Source organism: Sus scrofa, chromosome 4 (genome assembly GCF_054392235.1).
Source record: "Sus scrofa isolate SSC_HxYL_T2T_F1_AM1 chromosome 4, Sscrofa_HxYL_maternal_Yorkshire_Landrace_v2.0, whole genome shotgun sequence".
NCBI lineage: Eukaryota > Metazoa > Chordata > Mammalia > Artiodactyla > Suidae > Sus > Sus scrofa.
Genome location: NC_139386.1, coordinates 18,024,205 through 18,051,048, shown reverse-complemented (window position 1 = coordinate 18,051,048; position 26,844 = coordinate 18,024,205). Strand labels below are relative to the sequence as shown.

The 26,844-nt window shown below is 37.8% G+C and overlaps 1 long non-coding RNA gene and 1 pseudogene across 12 annotated transcripts in view; both read left to right on the top strand.

Annotated features, from left to right (window-relative positions):
- Positions 1-26,844, top strand: part of LOC102159324 (uncharacterized) — a 538,926-nt gene that overhangs the window by 284,833 nt on the left and 227,249 nt on the right. The gene's annotated exons all lie outside the window — the stretch shown is intronic.
- On the top strand, positions 18,681-20,223 carry LOC100156172 (lysine-specific demethylase RAD23B-like; annotated as a pseudogene).

Sequence of the window (26,844 nt, the reverse complement as noted above, 5' to 3'; positions counted from 1 at the left end):
GGAACCTCCATATGTTGCGCTATGGCCATAAAAGGAAAAAACAAAAAACAACCCCCCCAAAAAAACCCAGCATATTATCTGTGTTTTGTTTATTTTTAAACATGATTCTTGGTCACCAGTGCCATCGTGATTATTTAGGTGGACTTGCAATGAATTTTAGTTTCATTATTTTTGTCTTTTTCTTTCTCTGCAGGAATCTTTTTCTGTGTTTTATTGGATTATCCAGTTTCTTTTCTCTAACTCTTCCCTATTTTAAAGTGAGTTCTTACTTCCCTTCCCACAGTAGGCTTCATGACTGTAGCACTGTTTGAATCTTCAATAACCAGCACAGTTCCTATAACATAGTAGATGCTCAATAATATTTGCCCAGTCACTGTTTGCATGAATTAATGAATTAATAAAAGAAACTGGAATTGCACGATTAGCTTTTTCTCAGTAACTTATGATCTTAAGAAATATATAAGATGGTGAAAAAAGAAACAAAGTACCGGTTGAGTTTTTGATTTTTGAATGACTTTCAATCATTCTCATTTTATCTCTTTTTCTATTTTCTCATCTATAGAATAAAATCGGTGGGTTTCAAATTGTACTCAAATGTGTTAAAGATGTTCTATTATACTTCTCAGGGGTAACAGTGGGAGAGGATAGGAACAGAGGTAAAGTAGATTAGAATCTGGACTCCTCCCTTCTAAGCAGAACAAAAATAAAATTTGAAAATGAATAAATTGGGTAATTTTTAGGTCTCTTCTAGCTTTACAATCATGTAACTGCTTCATATTATTATTTTCTCTCTATTTTATGACTGTCATAAAATGATATTTTTAATCATTATTAGAATAATAGTTTTCCCCAATCATTAGAAAAAAGGCAAGGCACTGTATAATCCTGAATGAGATTACACTAACAAGCTGGGTGATTTTGCCTTACTCATTAAATATATATCTCAAATTATAGTTACATACATAATATTAATCATTATTTTTTTCTTTTTAAGGGATCAATATTTTGAATGAATTCTTTTTCTTATTGCATTGACCAACTTTAAATTTCTGAAATTTGACCTCTTAGAGACAACATGGCCTCCAGTTTCCAAGGAACTTTGAGAAATATAGTACATTTTTCTGAGGAGGAATACATGAGAAATCACCTATCTCCTTAGATTAAGCAAGCTTGTCATTGCCACTGTCAGGGATTTTAACGTGTGTGTGTGTGTGAGAGAGAGAGAGAGAAGAACTATAGTTCATTCACTCAAATACTTGAGATCATCTAAGACAAATTTTTTCTGTACAGACATAAACTATAACAAGTTGGTATTTGACATTACAGGTTTTTTTTCTGACTCATCGACTTATTTTTTTGTTTTAATTTTTCTCATCTGCGATATTAGATTAGGAATAGCTAAAATAAGCATACTGTCTTACCGAAGGACAGTAAGAACTTCACGAAAGGTAGTATGAAATAGGAACTGGAAGAGTGGTAGGTAGAGCAGCAGCAGCAATAGTGATTAGTGGTGATGATTCCTAAGTGAAGCAGCAAGGCCGGCCTCATCAGCTCTTTTCCTCACCTCAGAGAAGGCTCTGTGGGACATGGCAAAGATTGCCAGTTGATCACCAAAATTACATGTTCCACTCTTTTCCCTCATGCCCAACTAGAACGTATTTCCCATTCTCCTTTGTAGTCGGTGTGGCTGTACAAAGAAGTTTTAGCTAATAAAATAAGAACATAAATGAAATATATCACTTCCAAGCTTGCATCATAAAATCTTCCAATACATTCTCCATATTCTTAACTTCTGGCCTCGATGAAATGAAGATGATTCTCTGAACAACTTTTTAAAAACTTTTTAAAACCAACCAACCTCAACTTGCTTGCCTTCCCTGTCCTACTGAAGAGGTTTGAACTCTCATTCATTTTGAGGTCTCTTTGTGGAAGCAGGTCACCCTCACTTAGTAATCCTACTAAGTTTGAGTTTTTATCTTGAACATGTAACGTATCAAACCCCTGTGCCATTGGCTTCTTGTCAGTAGGCAACTGAGAGAAAGGAAGTAGGTACTGGGGACTGTATAGGCGAAGATCCTTTTGTGCAAAGAGTGTCATCAGTTAGGAATGGCTGTATGACAAACTGCTTCAAACCAAGCAGCTTTGACAACAGTCGTTTTTCTCTCACTCACATGCCTGGGGTTAGCTGTGGTCGCGGTGTAAAACCTGCCCTGTCTTGAGATGTTAGAGCATGAAATGCATATCAGGGTTGGAAAAGGAGTTCCTTGTTAGTGCGAGTCAAGGATGGAGAAATGAGATAACAGAGCCTCTGAATACAGGGATCACCTGGCCACATCATCTGACATTTAGATCTTCGATGTAAAGAAATTATACAGAAATTTCACAGTTTTTACAACTAACCAGGAATCTCTCCATGTTTATAAACCACCAGGTTTATAAACCACCATCTGTTTATATAAACAGATATATCATTCTTAAGCCTAAAAGTCTGACACAAAATTAAGTTGATCTAAGAAATTATTTTTGTTCACACATTTTTTTGCCCTTTTCCATAAATTTGGACAGTGAGAGTCAGCAAAGATCAGAGGGGAAAGAAAGGCACCAACATTAACTATCTTTTAGGAATTATAATTAGATAGGCCCTTTACATATGCTTTCCCAATTAGTCTCTAAAGCAGCACTGAAGGAGTATTATTTATTTCCCCCATTCCAGGATGTGGAAACTGAGCACTTAATTCACTTGAGAGTGGCAAGGCTAGTACTTGAATTGTAAACCTGAAATTTCATATTTCATGCTCATTTCAGTACATTGTGCAGCCGATATCCTGTAATAGCTTTAATATCAATTAGATTGGTGTGATACATATGTTTCTTCCTTTGCAGAGTGATGAAAGAGGTAAAAAGAGCCAAAGGTTGCCTGCAGTACCCATTTCTATACATTTTACCATGTTTCCATTGCTTTAGAAGACTTCTACGGGTGTATTCAGGGGTTATAATTAAGTTCACTTTGGGTCCAGTTAGGGTTACCAAGTTCCATGTCCACTTATTGCATGGTTAACCCCACCTAACCGAGAATCCTTAACCACTGGAGAGAGAGGTTTAGAAAGTGTAGAAATTTATTACTGAATTATCTCTCATTAGTGGGTCAGGACCTTTAGTCTTTGTAGGTCATTAGGTAGCCGGCAGATTTTTCCACTGGTTTGATTTTTTTATTTAAATGATTTCATTTCAAAATATATTTGCAAGGACATGATTTTCATTCTAGATATGAGAAAAATAGAGACACATAGAAGCAAAATAACTCTTTCAGATCCCCTGTCCTGTAACGGCATTATGACTACAGCCCAAGTATTTGACTTTAATCTAGAAATAATTTCACATCAACATACCACCTCTTAAAAATCAAAAGAAGTTGCAAACTACCAGTAAGGGAGTTAGGATTACCCTGTCCATAGAACACTGTAGTTTGTATGTCAGACAGGAAAAGCATTATCAACTAGAATCCACTCAGCTGATTTAATATAATATGTAGTGTTTACTCTGTGCTGGGCATTACTGAGTGCTTACATCATTATTCCACCTAATCTTCACGAACCCTGGAATTAAGTATTAATGTATCCCTCTTTTGCAGCCAAGGAAACAGAGAAGTTAGATATCTTTCTCCAGGTAACTCAGCTGAACCTAGGGATTCATGCTCTATCCATGGGTAGGGAATACTAGGATCTTGTTGGATGGAACTTTCTGGAAACCCATTTATTTTAGACATTCACAACCAAATTTTCCCTGAAAGGATTAGGAAATGCTGAAACAAGGAAGCAATGATTCCAAGCCACAGGAATTTCTCTCTGCATTTGATTCAACAATTTATTGTATCCCAAACTGAGGATACATTGTTGGAAAACTTAAAAATAAATAAAAAGATGGGTGAATATATTCAAAGAATCTGCAAAAAAGATCTGTAAGGGCTTAATTTCATACCTATTGAATCAATTGCCTCTTGTATTTTTTGGTGAAAGTGCAATTCTATGTAACACTCTGTACACGTTCCATGAAAACAGCTGCAGTGCATATTCAGTTTATTCTCCAAGGTGTGGACATGGCTTGACGCTGTAATTTGTGTCCTTTCACAGATAGGACATTGTCATTTTAATCAATTCAGACTCAGCCTGTATAACAGTGGCCCTGATCCAACGTCTGGCTCTAGGCACATTTTCTTAGCAGATTCTGCTATGCTATACTTTTCTTCTATACGTTCCAACAATATTCTATAGAGAGCAATTCCACTTTGGCCAAGTACAAGGTGACCTGACCAAGCTAGTCTTTTTTTCCATATCTTTGATGCTCAGTAATATATCAGAGACTTCGTAAATGGAATAGGAACACGGTGACTTCTTATGTGCAGCCAGAGTCAATTATTATCATTGCTGTTCTCATTGCTATTTGCACACAAGTGAATCCTGCAATTGCTTTTGAAGTATGTTAATTCCTTTGAAGTTGTACCAGCCTGGTAAGGGGAACTCACAGTTTAAAGGAGACCCTTCCTTGTCTTTAAGATGATCTGTTTCAATGAGATGATCATAAAATTTCCCACAGCAGTAAATTCTTACTTTCATGAAATATTTTGTATTCTCTATAATATTCATTTGGAAAGGAGGATCTTAATGAAAACCGTTGCTCAGGTAATCTCATTTAGAAATGTGCCATTCTTTTCTCCTCTTTTCCCGTATCTCTAATTATCTTGAAAATTATGTGCCATATAACCTACTGGTTAAGGCAGTTACTCTGGAGTCAGAATGTCCAATCCAGTGTTGGCTCCGCCACTTACAAGATGTGTGAAATAGACCAACCACATAATCTTTATGGACCATAAACTCTCCTCTGTAAATAGGTAATAATATCATTAACGATCTCAAGGAGTTGCTATACAGATTACATGAGTTCATATAAATAAAGTACCTAATAAACATAGAAAAGAACAGTTTTCGATGTCACTTATCATCTATTCGAAATAAAAGCTTGGGTTGATAAACTACTTGAAACCCAACTCAAACATATCTGAAAGTATATACTTTGCACTTGATTTGAGTTGGTTCTGTTCAGTAGTCATTTATTTGAATATTCATTCATGAAATTGATGATAACTTAGCCATGTGTCCACTCCTTATTTCTCCTGTTCTCACCATTCTCTCAGTGTCTCTCCACTGGGAAATGGAAGCTTCAAGCTTGCTTGTTCTACTAAATAATATTTCTTCCAAAAATAATGATGTATGAATTGGAGAGGAGGGAAGATTTGTCTGTTTTTTGGATGAAGAATACCCCCTCACCTGTTCTATCCAGATAGGAGCCAAATGCGTTCTCTGAGTTCTGCTGAGTAAATGAGAATTTCACTGCAGAGTCACATTTCAGCACTAAGTCCATAATAATGCTGCATGTGATTTATTGAGAGTTTATTCTGCTCAAGAGACACAACTGAACTAGGCAACTAACTTATTTATCTCATATCACCCTCTAAACAAATTTATAAGGATAGACTTATTAATCCAATTTCACAGAATATATAAACAGAAAACAAGAGAAGTAAAGAGAATGCCCAAGCTCGCAGAGTGAGGTAGCGGTAAAAATTAAATCAGAATTCAGAACCCTGGTTCCCAGAATCCTCCCTCCCTCCATCCATCTCCCTCTCTTCCTCCTTTCCTTCCTTCCTTCTTATTTTTTATTTTCTTCCATTTCTTTTTTTAAAAAATTTTTTAAAAAGTATTGAAGTAGAGTTGATGTACTACATTGTGTTAGTTTTGGTTATATAGCAAGCACAGTGATTCAGTTATGCAGACACACACAAATATTGTGTGTATACATATTCCTCAGATTCTATTCCCTTATTAGTTATTACAAAATATTGAGTATAGTTCCCTATGCTATATGGCAGGTCCTTATTGTATATTTTATGCGGCGTGTGCATCTATTAATCCCGAGTCCTAATTTATCCCTCCCTCCCCACCTTTCCCCTTCAGTAACCATAAGTTTGTTTTCTGTATCCGTAAATCTATTTCTTTTCTGTAAATAAGTTCATTTGTATTTTCTTCCATGTCTAAATCGTATAACATATCGGTATGTCACAGAGGGTAGTGTTGGTTGATATGTTTCTCTTGGGTCAGAAAACTTTGAGCCGCATGCCCAGGTTTTTAAGGGAACTCACTACCAAGTTTTGGCAGGATTTTCCTGAAGGAATGCAATTTTGGGAGCTGGAGGGTACATGACACAGCTCTGGGGAGTCCTCTCTAAAGGCAAACAACAGGAAATAAATGTAAAATGACTCTCAACTACCTACCTGCCCAAGGCTAAGTGAAGGCAATTGAAGGCACAATTTGCTTGTTAACCAAATTAGGTTGGAGAAATGGTCAGAGAGCACAGAAAGGGAGGAAAATTGCCATTACAAAAATTGGCCCCAAAACTAGCTATTAAACTCCCACTTGCAGTTAATGCTTAGAGTGTGTATAATATGGCTCTTTGTAATTCTATCTTTTATACTTCTAAGGAAAAAAAGGAGTATTACTCTAGAGGGTAATGCCATACATTGGCTGTATTGAGGCAAATATGTCTGTAGTTTTAATTCCCCTGGAGTTTCTGACCTTTTTGTGATCTCCATTTTAGACTTGAGTACTGAAAGTTAAGATAAGGGAAAAAAATATACTGGAACTAGTTGATTGAGTACCAGACACTTACCAGTCTTGACATGTTTTAAGGCAATATGGTAAGAAGGGAAGCTGGAGGCTTTGCAGCCAGCAAACCTATGCTATTTCAAACCTAATATCCTCTACTTTATAGTGGCATGATCATCCATAGGTCTCTTAACTTCTTTGATACTTATTTTTTTCATCATTGTATGAGAATAATTGGCACTTTGGAGCCTTCTCTTATATTTTGTTCTCCTGGAACCCTGCCCTCAGGAGCTCTCCATTTTTCAATTGCCCTTTTGTTTAATATTCCAGAGGATTTTGCATCCCCAGGTAGTGCATCCAAGAAAGATATCAAAAAAGGGTGAGATATACTTCATTTTGTAAGCTAAGCAAAGGCTGATTGTGAAAGATAATTAGGGAAGGTAAACTCCGAGATCTCCAGTGTCTCCTTGGGCAAGTCAGGTAAGCATTAGGAGAGAGTACAGAGTGATTGACCAGTTGGAATGTAAGTCCATTAAAACTTGCCTTTCTGTAGTCCTCTTCAGGAAGTCTTTGAATTCCTGAAGTGGCTGCAATAAGGAGACAGTGACTTGGATGCTCTCCAAGGTGCCTCAGAGATATGACACTATTTAGCCTCAAGAATTGAAGATAAAGTGCAAGAGAAAAAAGGGATAGATGATTCTTCCTAGGCTCCAAAATCTCTAGGGTATTGCAGATGTGAATCAAGTGCTAAGTTTCAGGATATCAGTGTGTTATTACAGAATACTCTTAGGTTTGCAAATATGAGTCAGCCACTTTCTCAGCAAAACCCAGAAGAAAATTCAGACATCCCAAGAGGATAAGTGAGTGGAGAAGCAGAGTTGTCATTTCTTTGCTCCTTTTGGGGAGCAGGAAATGCCAGGTCTCTTGTGATTTCTAGGAAGCCAACTAGCCATCTAATGGTTATAGACGCTTGAAAAGGTTTCAAGGACCTCCAAAACTCCAAATGAGCAAGGCCTGTACCTTCTTTCTTTTCTTTTCCCTTCCCTTCCCTTTCCTCTTTTAAAAAATCTTGTCCAAAAAAGGAAAGCGATTATCTGAGAGTTAACCTAGTTAACCATTTAGGGGATGTATAATTGAGGTCTAGTTTCCTGACTCCTAGGATGTGGATTTCAATATGCTCAAAATCATAACACAGACTTGATTCTTTTTTAGCTTTTCATTCAAGAATATTTGGAGTTAACTAGACTTAAGTTTTTGATCTTGCAGATACTTTGGAGTACAAGCTCTAGATCATTATATGATTTGTGTAATTCTCACTTTCCTAAACTGGGAAATAGGAGTAATAACAGCAACCCAGATTCCCTGGGGTCATTGTGGGTATTAAAAGCAATAATGCAAAAGGAGGATTAAACATAGCTCCTGCTATGTTGTTATCTTTCTTTCTAAGGCTCGCATCTGCAGCACATGGAAGTTCCCAGGCTAGGGGTCGAATCAGTGCTGCAGCTGCCTACACCACAGTCACAGCATCATGGGATCTGAGCTTTACCTGTGACATGTGGCAGCTTGTGGCAATATCAGATCCTTAACCCAGTGAGGGAGGCCAGGGATTGAACCGGAATCCTCATGAATACTAGTCAGGTTCTTAACTCCCAGAGACACTGATGGGAACTCCTAAACGTTATTTTTAGCCTAACTCTGAAAGGAGAAAAATTAGACTCAACATCTCAGAATTTCAGGAGAAATATAAAAGAGAATTTTGTAAATCAGCTTAAAATTTCTGCGGAGTCCTTTCCCGCCATCCGCTCTCTCTCCCATTCTCACTTCTTTTGAGGCAGGAATAATCTAACAGTAAAAACACTAGAGAAACTCTAACCTAACTGTGAAACACTGAGGCAGTTAGGCACACAGAAAATATTTTAGGGCTGCCATAAAATAATTTTTGCTTCTGATAATGGGATTAATTCTGCAGTGAAAGGATACTGTTCACTTCTAGCCCTATGTACATCAATGTACTCACAAAGATTCTCAAAAATGTATTTTGAGATATTTCATGGATAGCAAGAAAACATGTCGCCGTGATGAAATAATCCAAATACGTGCTCCATTGTTTTCGGCCTCATAAATGTAAAAAATGTACTTTTAAAAGGGCTTGTTGGAGTTCCTGTTGTGGCACAGTGGAAATGAATCAGACTAGTATCCATGAACATGCAGGTTCCATCCCTGGCCTCACTCAGTGGGTTAAAGGATCTGGCGTTGCCTTGAGCTGTGGTGTAGGTCGAAGATGCAGCTCAGATTCCACATTGCTGTGACTGTGGTGTAGGCCGGCAGCTGCAGCTCTGATTTGCCCCTAGCCTAGGAACTTCCATATGCTGTGGGTATAGCCCTAAAAAGAAAAAAATAAAAGTGCCTGTTGAAAATGTTGATGTAATGGAATTCCTCCCATTGTGTGGTCATCTTTACATGCCCTTCTGTAAATCCGAAACTTGGTTGGTGAATCTACTCCTTTTGCATGAAGCCTATGACTAACAAAGTATTAGCACCATTTCAAAATAAATATTTATTAAATCAAACAATAAATGTAAATAAATAGCACCTGTGATAAAATAAATGAACAGACAGGAACTACCTTGCTGTACTTTAGCACCATGATTCTACAGCAATGTATCATTTTAGGCTAGATGTTCAGCATAAATTATGCATTAAAAATTCATCTGCACTTGAAAACTTTCACAATTGGATCCTATCGTTTCCTTGGAATGTGTGAAGTGTTACAAATGCCGCCTAATTCTTTTTGAAGCTCAAGGCAAAGGCAAAAAGTCTTGTAACATACTGGAATGATTTGAATGATTGTACCATAAAATGGCTTGGATTTGCTCATCTGGCTTCAAGTTCAGAGGAATGACCAACCAACTGACATGTTCTCAGCAGTGTAGACTCTGAAGGGTCTGAGCAGATGTTGAAGGCTTACTCCAGGCCAATGCATGAGGTTTTTTGTGGTTTCTCTTAAGTGTTTGCTAATATCTACCACATTGCAAACTCAATGTCCCTTTTCAACTGGCCTGACTGCTCATAATATAATACAGATGATTTCATCTTCGCAGAACCCTTTTGCTGCAGTGAACTGAAGTCTGCGGGGCTCAGAATTCACTAATAACATACATGTTTCTTTAAGAACAGGAAAATCCCTTCCCCTTAAACGTTTTGCTGCTTAGTCTTGGGTTCTGCAGTACAATATCATATGTAATTCCTGTTTAAATAATGCCCTACTTTTCCTCCAAGTGTTCATTTAGGCTTGTGCTATTTTATGATTTTTCTAGACAGGCTATACTTCGGTAAACACAAAATACCTCTCCTATTAGCAGACAATGCCATCACTCAGATGGGTTAGGAATGCTTCGTTTTAAAGTAAACAGAATAGAAAGGCTCCCCTTATTCTGTGTTCAATGCAAAGTAAACAGTCCCTTCACAGACAATGAAGAAACTGTATGCTTTTATACCCTCAGAAAGAGGATAGAAAAGTCATGGACAGTCCACCCCAGTTCTGATTTTGACCTGATTTTCATTGTCTTTTACCTTTTCTCATGTTGAGTAGAATCACTTGATTGATTCCTGTGTTCCTACCAGCTTCCTTTAAAGGCTTAGTTGAAGTAGACATTGCCTTTGATTTTCGCTTATGGAAGAGTCTTAGAGCATACTGATAATACTTACTAAACGTTTTCTTTTAGATGATTAGAATAATTAGAAGAAAAAGGCCATTGAAATCTATAAATGTTCCCTCTGTTCCTTTTAGCTCGTACTCCTGTAAGCTTTGATAAGTTGTTAGCTATGCTAAGGAGTGTTCCCAAGATCTATCCCTCTGCCTTATGAGGTCAAGAATGTACATGTAACGAGATGTCAAATCTGTCTTTTCATTTTGTTTAGGAGTGTTTACAGAAGCCGTAAAGGCTGAATAATACACCCCAGGTGCCAGGTAACCCTTCATCCTGTAGTGGAGTGCTAGTGTTGTATAGTAAGACCATGCCATCTAGATCAAAGAATTATTATTACCTTTCCAAAAAACACCTCCCCCTGTGCCACTGGGTCCTGATAAAGGAGATCATGCCTGACCATGAGGCATTCAGTGGCAACACAACTAGAGTGTTCTCTGTGACCAGGCAAACTCGCCCTGTCGTAATGTTGGCCTGGCCAGCAGCAATCCATTGAAAAAGAAAGTAATGTAGCTGGGATCAGATAAGAATAGGGCTAAAAGTCCTTAGTGGGATTTACTAGCAGGAGGGCCCAGATCTAGACCCTCATGGCAGCCACCACTCTTGCACAAATTCTCGCCCTCAGCTCATACCTATAGACATATGGGAGGCTTCTCATGACCAACTGACAGAGGAGGGAATAAACCAAGCCTAGGTCATGAATGGGTCTGCTAAGGATATAGATATAAACTGAAGTTGAAATGAGATAGCAATAGCCCATTCAGGACTGGCACTGAAAGACATTGTGAGGGAAAATCATCCCAATGGCTAGAACTTTGAGCAGTACACCTAGCCATCTACCTTGTGTGGAAAGAGAAGTGGCCTGAGGTAGTAATAATACAGACACATGGCCCCTAGGAAATAGCTTAGCTAGTTAGTGAGAATCCTGGAAGAAGGAAAAGTAGAGATTTGGGATGAAAATTTCTGGGGATAACAAACAACACGATTCTGAGAAATGGGCAGAACACCTAAATGGATATTTCTACAAAGAAGACACACAGATGGCCAGCAGGCACATGAAAAAAATGCTCAACATCACTAATTATTAGAGAAATGCAAATCAAAACTACTATGAGGTACCACCTCACAGCAGTCAGAATGGCCGTCATTAGTAAGTCCACAAATAACAAATGCTGGAGAGGGTGTGGAGAATATGAAACCCTCCTGCACAGTTGGTGGGAATGTAAATTGGTACAACCACTATGGAAAACAGTATGGAGATTCCTCAGAAAACTAAATATAGAACTCCCATATAATCCAGCAATCCCACTTCTGGGCATATATCCAGACAAAACTATCATTCAAAAAGATACATGTCCCTGTATATTCATAGCAGCACTGTTCACAATAGCCAAGACATGGAAACAACCTAAATGTCCATCAACAGATGAATGAATTAAGAAGATGTGGTACATATATGCAATGGAATACTATTCATCCATAAAAAAGAATGAAATAGTGCCATTTGTAGCAACATGGATGCAACTAGAGTGTCTTATACTAAGTGAAATAAGAAAAAGACAAATACCAGATGATATCACTTATATGTGGAATCTAAAATATGGCACAAATGAACCTATCTACAAATCAGAACCAGACTCACAGACATGGGGATTAGGTTTATAGTTGCTAGGGGGGAGAGGGAGGGAGTGGGATGGACTGGGAGTTTAGGGTTAGTTGTTTCAAACTGTTACATTTATAATGGATAAGCAATGAAGTTCTGTTGTATAGCACAGGAAACTATATCCAACCACATGTGATAGAACATGATACAAGATAATATGAGAAAAAGAATGTATATATATATATATATATATATATATATATATATATACTGGATCACTTTGCCATATAGCAGAAACTGACAGAACATTGTAAGTCAACTATACTTTAATAAAAAAAAGAAAAAAAATTTCTGGGGAAGAGGCATTTGGAAAACTGATTGGGAATAGTCAGAAGTATAATGGACTTTCTTCAGCTTACTAATGCCGATTAGAGAACATCCAACGTAGAAGAGACACTAAACAACCAAAGTGGACCCAGTGACTCAATCAGTTGACATCAGCCATTCTAATACTGGCACATTGGGCATATGAACAGAGTAGGCCTGGTAGCAGGGATGAGGGCTCTGTATGGATTTTCATTTACCAATGTGGATCTAGCAATTGGCTTTACCGGATTCCAACCTGCTAACAATTCTGAGCCCTTAATACGGCACCATCCTTTGAGGAGACCAACAAGCCCTTGAGATGGCAAATTGGTTAGATAGGGCCCCTTCCACCCTGGGAAAGGCTGCCATTCAGTTAACTGGAATTCACACCATTTTGGGATATGAGTTTGGTTTTTCTGCCAGTAGGACTCAGCCAACATCACAGTTGAAGAACTTACAGAGTATTTGATCCATTGACATGGGAGAACTTATACAGTAACATCAGAACAAGAGACCTACCTCAGAGCTAAATAGACCTGGTGTCAGCCTGTCCTCATGAGATTTCTTGGTCCTATCACAAGCCACATTTCCCAGGTTCTGTCAGTCGTTTTAGTAGCAGTATATCCTACTGAACAAACATCTAAGGCTTGGAGAAGACACCTTGGGAAATGCTGTATAGACCTCAAGTGAAGAACCGCATATGATGCTATGTCCCCCAAAGAGATCAAATCTGTCCTAGAACCAAGCAGTGAAGGTAGACGTAACCTGTTTGTCATTCCCAGTGACCCAACTAGAGAATTTGTGTTTCCTATTCTGATGACTCTGGGCCTTGGTTATCAGAGGGAGAAAACGTCTGCCAGGGAGCACAGCAAGAATCCCATTGAAGCCCAAGCTTTGACAATTGTTCAGTCATTTTAATCTTCTTGTGCCATGAAAATAGCATGCAAGGAAAGGAGTCAACAACTTGGCAAATGATTCTAATTATCTAGAGGGGGTAAGGCTGCTTTTACATGGTCAGTAAATAATATGCTTGGCACTCAGGTGATCCACTTCTATTAATCTTGTTATTTCTATTAATGTTTTATGCTTGCGTAATTTAAATATCTCGGGGGGGGGGTGTCTGCTTACACACATGCATGTATGTTTTTTTTAAGTCCAAGGACATTTCTCTCCCTTAGTAGAAGGTATCTTTAATTTTATTTCAGTGTCACTTGGAAAACAAGATTAATTAGGTAGAAATTAAATTTCCATGAAAACTTCCTTGAAAGGCCTGTTGGAAAGAGATACGTGGAGACCCATGATCAGCACTGAATCTGGTGGTGACTTCAAGGCCACACATCTATGACATGTGAGTCTTTCTCACAATGATGGAAAACTCAGGTTTGACCCTCTAGCTTCAAAATTTCCTGAACAAACAACTTGGATTACCGGAAAATTACCCTTGAAAGTTGACTATATGTCTCTGTAACAATCCCATTATGCATCAGTGAAGAGTAAGAAGGACCCCTTACCTCTCTGGTATGCTTTTGACTTACATAGAAGATTGCACAACAACCCAGGGACTTAGGCAAGGTGCGTATTATTATTCTCCTCTCCTTGTGATAAATAAAACTGGGCTGCAGAGAAGCTAAGTATGTTTCCCAAGTGTCAATGGCTAATAAGTGGCACCCAGGCATCTCAGGATTCTGAAATGGTCTGGCCTCCTTTTGATATTTTTAGACACCACCTCATTAAAAAATGAAAGAAAGGGAAAGCCAAGTCATTGTTAGACAACCCTGCTACATTTTGAATGTTTGCGTTTAACTCGTAAGGTATTTTCCACAACAAAACCAAAAGAAAAAATTTAACACCAAATGATATAGCAATTAATTTGTAGGTATTGCCTCTGTAAAACCTTCTATGTCTATAGCACACAAATAATAAAGTGTTGGCAAAACACCTTTTACAGTCCTGGTCAAAAAGATTTCCTTTGCTCTGCCCTCCTGCTACTGCTTCATTTAATCCCAAGCTCTGATCTAAGCCCAGTGCCTTTCTGTAACATTCCATGGCATTCTTCTCTGAATTAAATATGGGTTTTCATTTTTGACCTCTAGTTTTCCTTTATACGTAAGCTTATTTTCTTAAAAGAGGATTTATTTATTATTGGGGTTGTGTTTTCTTTCATCCTGTGAAATACCCATTTTTTTTTCTACCTTGTAAAGGAATAAATCCTTCACCTTCTTTTTCTCCCTCACCTCCCCCACTGTTTCTACACACACACTTTGCTATTTTGGTAGATTTATTCCTTTGAATGGCTTTAGCTATGATGAACTTTACTTAAGACATTAATAATTCTTGACAAGGGCTTCTTTTGTGTTTTAGCTTTGAAAGGAAAACTTACTATGCATAATTGCCCCATTCTTAACTTTGTTATAGATTGAAAGCAGCAGAAACTGATAACAAACAGCTTTGCCCCAAATATACAAACTTCATGTCTGTGAGTTCTCCCTGAAGAATCTAGCTTTTACCTATACATGAAGATATTTTGAGTAAATTAATTTCAAAATTTAATTGATGAGAGAAAAAGGAACAAATACACTTTGGTATTGATGAGAGAAAAAGGAACAAATACAATTTGGAATTGAATTTGAATTCTCAGGAATCACATCCAGTACTCTTTATACTTTAAGAACAATATAGATAATATTAAATAAATATGACTTTTTTTAGTAAAAAAATAGTATAAAAAACAAAGCAAAATTTGCATTTTGTCTTTTTGGGTACTGTAGGAGTCAAAGATAGGGTAAAAAAACTATTATTTTGACTTGTAGGAGAAAGTTTATTTCATAAAGACAATTGTCTTTCTTTAAAAAATAATTTAATAGAAGTGTTTATAAAGATAAAGCCTTCTGGAGGTGGCAGAAATGATTCAACAATGGAGATAAAGTTATAAATTCATTAATTAATCAATTAAACCTGTCCAAAAAAAGCTATAAAGCTTTTGAAATTGAAGGATATAGAATAAAGAATGGAAGGAAGAATGAAGGAGAGATGAGGGCTAAGCACCTGGGTTGAAGACTTGAACTAAATTGTCAGTAATTTCAGTCAAGAATGACTGATTTTTTTTTCATTTTTTTAAAATCAGCCATTTAAAAAATCTTTTAAGCAAAGTACTACAAAGCAAAGTGCTTTTTAATTGATTTTCCTCCATACATATTTTAATACAATTTTAAAGGTTACGCTCTATTTACAGTTATTACAAAATGTTGGCTACATTTGCCGTGTTGTTATACCCAGCAGTTTGTACCTCCCTTGCCCTCCCCCTATGTTGCACCCCTGTACACACTGGTAACCACTAGTTTGTTTATTCTCTACATCTGTGACTATTTCATTTATGTAGAGTAACTGACAAATTTTTCAGTACGAATGCCTATGTGGCAGATTGGATTTTCCTATCATAGCTGCAGTAATATCACTTCTCTCATTTGCTCATCAGCACAGTGACTGTCAGTCCTGTGACTGAAGTGATGCTGGACCAATTCCCACATAACCCTTAGTGGTCTTGTGGTGTCTATTTCCTGTCTCTTGAAAATTCTGGCAGAGTGGTGGCAAACAGAAGCCAGGCCAGAGAGGAACGTGTTAATTCATAAATAGAGAATTACCTGATTTAATCACTGAGCAAAACAATTACTACAAATGCTTGTTGGTTACCAGCATAGTTCCTATGTAATGATTTTTTGAATTGTAGAGTTCAAAAGCATCAACTCTTTCTGTGTCACATCATGATTTTAATATTTTATTTTCTCAAAACATCTTTTAGGCTTTACTCATTTTCTACTAATATGCACAAAATCTTGGTTTAGGGGTGACTCCTGAAGTCATTAATTTCCAATAACACTTTGTTTAGGTTAGCACATTCACGAACAGAGACACTGTATGAGGAAAATAAAAAATTACTGAGAAGGTAAATACAAGGTGTTAATGGATACATTTTTCTTATTTTATTTCTTGGAATTGAATGATATATCATTAAAACATTCTGGTGCATAAATAGGTGTCAATAAATGTTCATTCATTCTATTTCTAAAAATCTTCCTTGTTTACTTGTCAGGTCAGTAATGGAAGGAGAGACTGCATTAGGAAGTCAGTAAGGCTCTCCAGTCTCTCACATAAATAATGAAATCATCTGTGTGCTTTACTTCCCTTCTAGAATAGCAGTACCTCAGAGGATATGCTGTATCTGTTTCATTTTTGGACTTTCTACTAAGCATGATGCCTGGCAGGTAGTAAGTGCTCAGTAAATGTTCGTTCAGTTAACCCAAACTTGGGTACCCAACACCAAAGTGCAATTTTGAAATGGTGTGAAGTGGGAGAGGGATCACTAGTTCTACAAATGAGATGCCAGGGGAAGCTGAGGATGGGCCCATGCCCAGGAAGAAATACAGAAATAGTGAGGGGGTTCACTCCTGCCATTTGATTTTATTCTGGTGGCTCAACTACTCTAGATTTAACATATTGTCATAACATGGACATTAGGGTAGAATTTTTATTGCTGCTGAGATAAAAATCTTCTGCTCCAAACATGCATTTCAAAAAGTGTCATTCTTTTGATTGAAATAAAATAAAAATATTCTCTGAGATAAAATGTCAGTAACAAAAAAAATGATCAGTGTTTGAAAATCTCTGCCAGTTTCCAAGAGGGGATTGGCTTAGCTTGGACATTCACTTTGTCACATTTTTTTCCTTTTCCTTTTTTAGAACTCCATTTTTATCTGTCGTCTTTTCTTTTCAGTGGATGGTGATGAAGTGTATATATTCTTAAATTTCTTCTATATTGAAGTGCCAATTTTAACCTGTTAACATGTTTCTACTTAATTTAGCAAACATAGGCTTTCTGGTTCATTGACTTCAAATTATTAACCCATTTTCATAGCTTTGATTTAATGCATTTTGAAACTAGTTTAAAATATATTTTTCAAATTGAGATATGACATACTTTAAGTTCACAAAATATACTTAAATGTATTTAACACATAGTTATAAAATGAACACCAATATAGTAATCACCAAAGTTAAATAGTATAGTGTCTATACTTTTAGAAGCTAACACACCCTCCCTGGTCATTTCTTCCAAGCATTGCTCTCTTTCTCTTTCATCTCAAACTTCCACACTTTGTTCATTTTCTAATGCTGTAGGAAATTACCACAAACATAGCAGCTCAAAACAATATAAATTTATTATCTCACAGTTTCCATGCGTCAGGGGCCTGGGCATGGGTTAGCTGTGTCTTCTGCTCAGGGTCTCACAAGACTGAAATCAGCTGAGCTGCATTCATTTTTGAAGGTAAAGGTTCCCTTTCAAGCTTATGTGATTTCAGGCAGTTTCTTGCAATTTTAGGACAGAGGCATCCATCTTATTGAGGATCTGTTGAATGTGATTAAAATCGCTTTCTTCTTGTTGCTTTCATTCATCTTTATTTGGCTTTGTCTTTTGACTGATAGTAATGTGTCTAGGTTTTAATCTCTTTTAGTTTGTTCTATTTGAAGTTTGTTGAGCTTCTTAGATGTATTGATTAACATTTTTTTTCCCCTCAAATTTGGGAAGTTTTTGACAATCTTTTCTCCAAAATCTGTTTCTGCCCTTTTCTTGCTGTCTTCTTCTAGGATTCATATTATGCATATGTTGGCATGCTTGATGATGTTCCATAGGTCAACGATTCCGTTAGCATTTCTTCATTCTTTTCCTTTTTGCACCTCAGACTGATGGTCTCAATTAGTTAATTAAGATCGTCCAGTTCTCTGAATCTTTATTCTTCCAGCTCAAACCTGCTGTCGATCCCCTCAAGTGAATTTCTATTATACTTGCATTTTTCAACTTCTTAATTCTGCTTAGTTATTTTCTATAATTTCTATCTCATTTATTGGCGTTCTCTGATGAGACATAATTCACATTTTTTTTGTTTTATCTCTTTGGACATTGTTTCCATTATTTCTTTGAATATATTTAAAATAGCTGATTTGGAGTGACAGTGATGGCGGCCACCAGTCTGTGGTGAGCTAGGGGGTTCTCTGCTGGTTTTGCATAGACCCTTGCACCTCCTGCAGACCTTGAGGCTGGCACCAGGTGCATGAAGAAGCACGGCAGGGAGGAATGCTGCAGTCGCGGAGGCAGCAGTGCCATCCGGGGCCAGAGCTGAGAAAGAGGCCACTCTGCAGGGTGAATGTGACAAGCCCCCACCCCCACTGCCTTCCTCCTCTGATTGCCTGAGGAGCGTGGGCAACCTCAGGGCCCTGCCAGGCCGCAGACCCCACCCAGTGGCCAGCACCCCCCAAACAGTCCCAGTAGCAGAGCTGCATGGGGGCACCATGCAGATCACTCTGAAGACCCTCCAGCAGCAGACCTTCAAGATAGACATCGACTCTGAGGAGACAGTGAAAGCACTGAAAGAGACAACTGAATCCGAAGAAGGGGAAGATGCCTTTCCTGTAGCAGATCAAAAATTAGGAGGTCCTATCATGGTGCAGTGGAAACGAATCCAACTAGGAACCATGAGGTTGTAGGTTCAATCACTGGCCTCGCTCAGTGGGTTAAGGATCTGGCGTTGCCATGAGCTGTGGTAGAGTAGGAGCCAAAGCAGGGGCAGGTTTGGGGCCTGAGCCACAGTTGGTGCTGTGGAGGAACTACACAGATCCGAGCAGATGCGGCTCGGATCTGGCATTGCTGTGGCTCTGGCACAGGCCAGCAGCAACAGCTCCAATTAGACCCGTAGCCTGGGAACCTCCATATGCCACAGGTGCGGCCCTAAAAAGACCAAAAAAAAAAATTAATTTTTGCAGGCAAAATCCTCAATAACGATACTGCTCTAAAAGAATATAAAATTGATGAGAAAAATTTCGTGGTTGTTATGGTGACAAAACCCAAAGGAGTGACAACAGAAGCACCAGCTACACCTCAGCAGTCAAATTCTTCCACCACTACCACAGTTAGTTAGTTCCTCCACAGCACCAACTGTGGCTCAGGCCCCAAACCTGCCCCTGCTTTGGCTCCTACTCCCATACCTTCATCCATCATCCCAGCATCAACGACAGCATCTTCTGAACTTGCACCTGCTAGTGCAATGAAACAGGAGAAACCTGAGGAAAGGCCGGTGGAAACACCAGCGACTACTAGCCCATGACAGTACGTCAGGAGATTCTTCCCAATCAAATCTTTTTGAAGATGCAAAAAGTGCTCTTGTGACAGGTCAGTCGTACGAGAATATGGTAACTGAGATCATGTCAATGGGTTATGAACGAGAGCAAGTAATTGCAACCCTGAGAGCCAATTTCAACAACCCTGAACAAAGCAGTGGAATATCTTTTAATGGGAATTCCTGGATATAGAGAAAGTCGGGCCGTGGTTGACCCCCTCCAGCAGCTAGTACTGGGGTTCCTCAGTCTTCAGTGACTGCAGCTGCAGCAACTGTGACAGCAATGACAATAACAAAAAGTTCCAGAGGACAGCCTCTTGAATTTTTACAGAATCAGCCTCAGTTTCAACAGATGAGACAAATTATTCAACAGAATCCCTGCCTGCTTCCAGCAATGCTACAACAGATAGGTGAGAAAATCCTCAGTTGCTGCAGCAAATTATCCAACACCAGCAACATTTTATTCAGATGTTAAGTGAACCAGTTCAGAAAGCTGGTGGTCAAGGAGGAGGGGATGGAGGTGGCAATGGAGGAATTGCAGAAGCTGAAAGTGGTCATAAGAACGACATTCAAGTAACACCTCAGGAAAAAGAAGCTATGGAAAGGTTAAAGGCGTTAGGATTTCCTGAAGGACTTGTGATGCAAGCATATTTTGCTTGTGAGAGAATGAGAACTTGGCTGCCAATTTTATTCTACAGCAAAACTTTGTTGAAGACTGAAGGGACTTTTTTTTTTTAAACACACTTTGCACGAGAGCATTACACTAACTTTGTTCACTGAAGTGTCTGGGATGACTTGGGCTCATATCCACAATACTTGGTGTAAGGTAGTAGGTTGTTAGGGGTGAGGAGGGAGGGATCTAGGATGTAGGGCAGGGATAAATACAGTGTACATCTGCTTCAATTAGCAGAATGCTGCAAATCCACAGTGTATAAAATATTATATAACCAAAAATCAGCTTTTGCTGGTCTTTATTTCTTTTATAAAGCAGTAGGTAACTTTTCCTAGGTTTCACTCTTTTTAGTGTACTAGATCCAGAAATTTAGTGTAATGCCCTGCTTTATATGTCTTTGATTTAGCATTGGTTTCAGGAAGAATCTTTGCTACCTAGAATCTGCAGTCTCTATTTCATGGCAACACTGGATAATGGCTTTGTGAAAATGAAAAAAAAAAAAAAATGGAGCAACAGTAAACAGAAATGCCAAATTATTGATGGTTATTGTTGCTACTTCAAATAAGTATAAAATTAATGTGTATGAGAATTAAATAAAATAGCTGATTTAAAAATCTTTGTCTAGTAAGGCCAATGTCTGGGCTTCCTTAATGACAGTTTCTACTGTGTATAGGCCATACCTTTCTTTGTATGGCTCGTGATTATTTTACGTGATATAATGTTGCAGTTGTGGAAATAGATTCACTCATCCCTAGAGCTTGTTGCCTTTGCTATTTATTATTGTTATCACTGTTATTGTTGCAGCATTTAACAACTTTCCTGAATTAATATTGTAAAGTTTTTTTTTTTTTTTTTTTTTTTTAGGGCCATACCCACAGCATATAGAAGTTCCCAGGCTATGGGGAATATCAGAGCTACAGCTGCCAACCTACGCCACAGCCACAGCAATGCCAGATCTATATCTATGATCTATACCACAGCTCACAGCAATGCCAGATCCATAACCTGCTGAGCGAGGCCAGGGATCGAAGCCCATTTTCATGGATCTTAGTCAGGCTCACTACTGCTGAGCCAGGATGGGAAACCCAATATTGTAAAGCCTTTATTCTTTGTTACACATGGACAATAAAGTCTCTGCTTAGGGTCTGGTAATTACTGAACAGAGATTTCCCTAAATGCCCAAAACCAATAAATGCCCAGAACCAATAAATCTCCCTGCTTTTTCCAAGAGGCTCTCTGTGCATATTGGAGCATGTCTTCAATACTCAGGCTTAGCTTTTACTTCTTGTGTGTGTAAAGCCTTGTGGAAGTGACAGCCATCACTTTTTTTGGTCTATGCTGGGCATGAGCACAGGGCACACACACAGCTTCAATGTTAAACAATGTGACAAAGACTTCCATGGGAAAGGTTTCTCACACTTCATGAGCTCTGGGTGAAGACATATTAAAGCAGATTCTGTGAGTGAGGATTTCTAGAGAACTGTCAGAATGGTCAAATAATGACAGTTCTCTGAGAGTGGTGCTTTTGCAGTGATTCAAGTCTGTTCTGCTCATTCTGGTGACTGCTAAGGTACTGGTTTTCCCCATGTCTGTGAGGCTACTTTTTTTTAAGGCTTCTGTGAACCTGGGGAATGGAGTAGTGGAATAGGGCAAGTTAAAATGCCACAGGGTTTATTTTTTACCAAGACTTGGCCATTTTTCTTAAATAAATGCTCTCTTGATTACTGCTAGTCTTTGGTTAATATCCAGAGTTCTGAAAAAGTTGATTTTGGCAATTTTTACCTGTGTTCTCATTGCTTTTAAGGAGGAACAAATTTTTGGATTTCCTTACTCTGGCATTCCTATTGATGTCCGTTTCATGGCATCTTGATGAATAAAAGATTTTAGAGTATCCTATTTTATCAAATTTTCCTCTATGATTTTGGGAACTTCTTTCTTACCATGAGCTCATAATCTTATCTGCATATCATAGTGCTTCTTTTTCACCATACTCTTGGGTTCAAGCTAGTAATATTTGGTAAATTGACATATTAACTCATATTAGAGACTGTTGTAGTATTATTATCAAGTTGATTGGTGACAGGTGGTAAATCATCTTACCATAATTTATGTACCAAATACATCTTCTAAAATTTATATGTTCTTCTCCTCATTTCTAGTTTTAAATCTTGGATTCATGGAACCAGAGGGTCCTTGAAGATCATCTAATCATTATGTTTTAGTAGGCCAGGAACTGTTGAAATATCCTGCCTGGTGACACAGCCTTTTGATCATTTGTCACTTGACAATCTTTTCAAAATTATCACTAGAGAGCATAGTTCATCAAATGTTTGGAACATTTGTTTCCTAAGATAATTTATATAAATTATAAAAAAGAGAAAGGGGGACAAAAAAGGATGTGATATTCTGAAGTCTTTACATGTTGTGAATATCCTGGTATGCTTATTTCTTTGAAATATCTGTGTTTGAGAGTAAAAGAAGCCAGCCTCTGATGGGAAAAGTTGTGATTGAATATCGTATCATCAATTATTATGAGAATAAAAAGGGCACAATCAAATTCCCAACCCCTGTCTCCCTCAGTGAAGAAATGATCATGTGTGTCCACTAAGTTGCGCCATAGACGAACTCCCTTTGTTTGCTCCTAAACACACACACACATGGGGATTCTTTCGACTTGTATCTTTAAGATAAGAAATCGTAACTTTAACCTAGGATGAGAAATCATACAGGATGAACACCTCCTGTAAAAATTTTAACTGCCGTATATCCCAAACATCCGAGACCCTAGTCAAAAAAAATACCTACATTTTAGAGGAAATGCCCATGATCCTATTGATGAAGGCATTAAAGCCAACCTTTTGTTTTAATTTTGTTTTTATTTTAAGAAATAAATAGCCTCTCAGCGATTTGATGGATGTTCATGAACACAGACCAGCACACACTTTCTGATGCGGGCCACCTGCTTGCTTCTTCCCGAGGAGGGTTCCGAGGAGGGTCCCCACATCCCTTCTTCTGTTGTTCATTATGTGGCCCCTGTACTCAGGAACACCAGTGGAGATCTTCCCCAGCTGGTGCTTCCTGTTTTAATTGTCTGGGTCTTTTCCTTTACTAGCTTGGAAGAGTTTTATAAGCTTCTCTCAGGGTGGTCAAATGTGACTGTTTTTCCTAGCGAAGCACAGTTCCTCCTGCATGAGGCCCTCCTTTACCAGTTGCTTTTTGCTAACACTGGAAAAGAAAACTCTCAAATATGCTGTATATTAGTTCTTTTCTTGTTCACCCTCCTTAGCTAGAAATAGTTTATAATTTCTGTGTCTTGTTCACTCCAACGTCTCTCTTCTTTTTATAGGTTGAAAAACACGGAAGTTTTACTTGGTGCATTATTAATAGCTGATTTTAGCTGATTTGAAAATCTTACACTCTCACTCCAGGCTCAATTTCAGTATGAGTCATTAAACACTCCTGTGATATCTAAATGATAGCCATATCTAAATAATTATTAAGATAAATAACGGTATGGTTCCTTTTGTCCTATGGTAATTATACAGCAAATCATGGATCTTTCTTTGCTATAATTTTGGGGACGTGTAGGGCTATTTTTCCTTTTCAAAGACTTGGCCAGAATTGTGGTACAATAATCATTCAGTGTATTCTTTAGCCATGACTCTTAACATTTTATGTATCACAGAAATGTTTGAGAATTTAAACATGCACATGACTCCCAGAATCATGCACATATGAACACAAATTTTCACTTAACTCAGGAACTTCTGATATTCTCCCATGGAATCCTAGGTTCTATATGTTCTCTGATTTTTCTGATTACACATTTTTTTTTGTATTGAGTAGGAAAATGCTTTAACATTCTGAATTTATAAAGGCAGTATTATAAAATTCACATTTCTTAGTGACATAGAAAGAAACTTAGAATAAATGGGAGTGTTTGAATGTAAAAATAAATCAACATTTTGAAGAATGAATTTTAAAATTAAAGCTAGATAAACTGCTCTGGACAAATGAATTGATAGAACCACTTTGAAAATCAATTTGGCATTATGTTATGAAGTCTTTTTTTTCCCCACACTATTTATTTATTTGTTTATTTTATTTATTTATTATTTTTATTTTTTGTCTTTTTAGAACCACACCTGCGGCATGTGTAAGTTCCCAGGCTAGGGGTCACATTGGGGGTATAGCTGCTGGCCTACACCACAGGCACAGCAATGTGGCATCCGAGCCTCGTCTGCAAACTACACTGCAAACTCATGGCAACACCAGATCCTTAACCCATTGAGTGAGGCCAGGGATCAAGCTGCATTCTCATGGATACTAGTCAGATTCATTACACTGAACCACAACGGGAACTCCAAATTTTCACACACTTTATGAGCTGACAATTCTAGTTTAGAGTATAAACCCAAGAGAAAGAATCTCTGCAGCTCTTCACACCTATAGAAAGGTATTTAATCTGTGTGCATGTATGAATATTGAACCAATACTGAATGGTTCATATTCATATGTATTTATGGATGCTGAACCATTACTCCTGGGGAAAATACAGAGCTAAGTTTCTGTGAGCCTCTACTCATAATATTTTCATCAACTGATCGTTACATACCTTGTTTAATGTGTGTTTGTTTCTATTCAGGACACCCAAATTTAATAAGTGATGTCTTAGTTATGGATCTTCTGAAGCAGTCCCTGAGACATGGGCTTGGTAAAAGTAGTTTATTTGGGCAGTTATCTCAAGAAACAGGAGGAAGGCAGAGGTAGGGCAAGAGCAACAAGAAAGAAGAAAAAACAAAATGAGAGAGTTATTACTAAGGTTTCTGCTATAGGTACCAAGGGCTTAATTCTACTTAACCTTCTGAGAAGTATACAGAATTGGCCTTGAATTATCTACTCAAAGATGGGAAGCTGGAGAACTTATCCACTGCTTCTAGTTCCCCACAGGTTGAGGGATGTTCCCAGGGTTCTTAACTTTTCCATATTTCTGGATGCACTTGTGGGGGTACCTGCTGGGCTCTTATGGATCAGAGAAGACACTTCAGCAGAAAGCAGGGGAAAGGGAGGCATGTGCTTATGGGAGTATGAACTCCCATAGAAATAGCCTTCAGAGCTGCAGCTGAAACCAGCGATGGCTGAAGGGCTATGACAGAGGGGCAACAAAGGCACATGCTAAAGGTACAAAGGATGTTCTAAGGTGTTTAGGATTGGAAGCTGGAGACCACTTAGAATATTAAAGTAATAAAGGGTGCATCCTTGTGTGTCTTTCCAGCCTTTTCTCTCTACCTGGAACACTTTTTCCTCCTCATTGTTTGCCTCAGCTCTAACTTTTTCTTCAAAGTCCAAGTAGTACATGTAGCCTGGAATGGTATTCAGTAGGTATACCTGGCACTCAGTAGGTGTTTAGTACTATTAGCTGAATTAACAGCTAGGAGATTTATTGTGATCTAAAATCTGCAAAGTCATTGAATTTAATGCCCACAAAACCTTTATTACATATGCCTTAGTGCCTCCATTTTATAGTCATATTCATGTGTCAGTCCAAGGAAGCTTACAGAATGTCAAATACTGTTCAGGGTTATAGAAGATGGTAAAGACATCAATCCCCCAAAAGTTAACTCTTTGGCTGAAGAACTCACAGTGGAAAGGACGTGAACTCAATGGCGTTTTCCTACATCCCTCCCTGTTCTTCAATTTATAATCCTTCCGTTAAACCTTAAAGTTTCTGGCCATCTCATCAATCTTTAATTCCTAACACCACAGTGAGTTTTTTGTCACAGAGTTACAATACTCTACATTTTTACCTTTTGGGTTTATTTTTGTTTTTTCAAATGAGTCCCTTGAGATCAAGAATTATGATCCTATGATTTTCCATAACTTTAGACCTTTGATGATGATCGAGATTTTTAATAATAAATCTGTTAGTACATTCATTTTCCTATTAAAGTATCACAGATTGAATAATAAAATGTCATCTGATTTCATGGAGAGTTGACATCTGAATCATAACTTTTGAAGGTGACATTAGACCTTTACTGAAAATAAATAAGTAATAGCAGTGAAAATATACAGACTTGTAGACAAATAATCTTTTGTAGCAATTTTTGGAGGAGTGAAGTTAGAACTCAGAAATTTGGAAGTGACTAGAGGGAACCATGTTTAGGGAAAGATTTACAACCAGTTCAGACATATCCAGACTCATTCTCATCCACCTGTTGTCACTCCACTCAATGCAATGGTCTCTAAATGCTTCCAGCAGATATGTCCAATCAGAATATGTGATTCTAAGAATGTAATTCACCTGAGTGATTTCAATTTTTGAAGTAGCCTTAGTAAAAATTAAAAAGAAACAGGTGAAATTAATTTAAAAAATATGTTTTATTTAACCCAATATATCTAAGATATTGACATTTCTGCCTTGCAATAAATATGAAAATTATTAAGGAGATATTTTACATTTTTATCATACTAAGTCATCAAAATCTGGTGAATATTTCATACTTTTTCACATTTCAATTTGGACTACACATTTTAAAGGCTCAATAGCCACATGTAGTTAGTGGCTACCATTTGGACAGCTGTGATCAGTCTAGATTTCTAAATTGATTTATACAGCTTATATTTCCCGTGTGTGTGTGTGTGTGTGTGTGTGTGTATGTGTGTG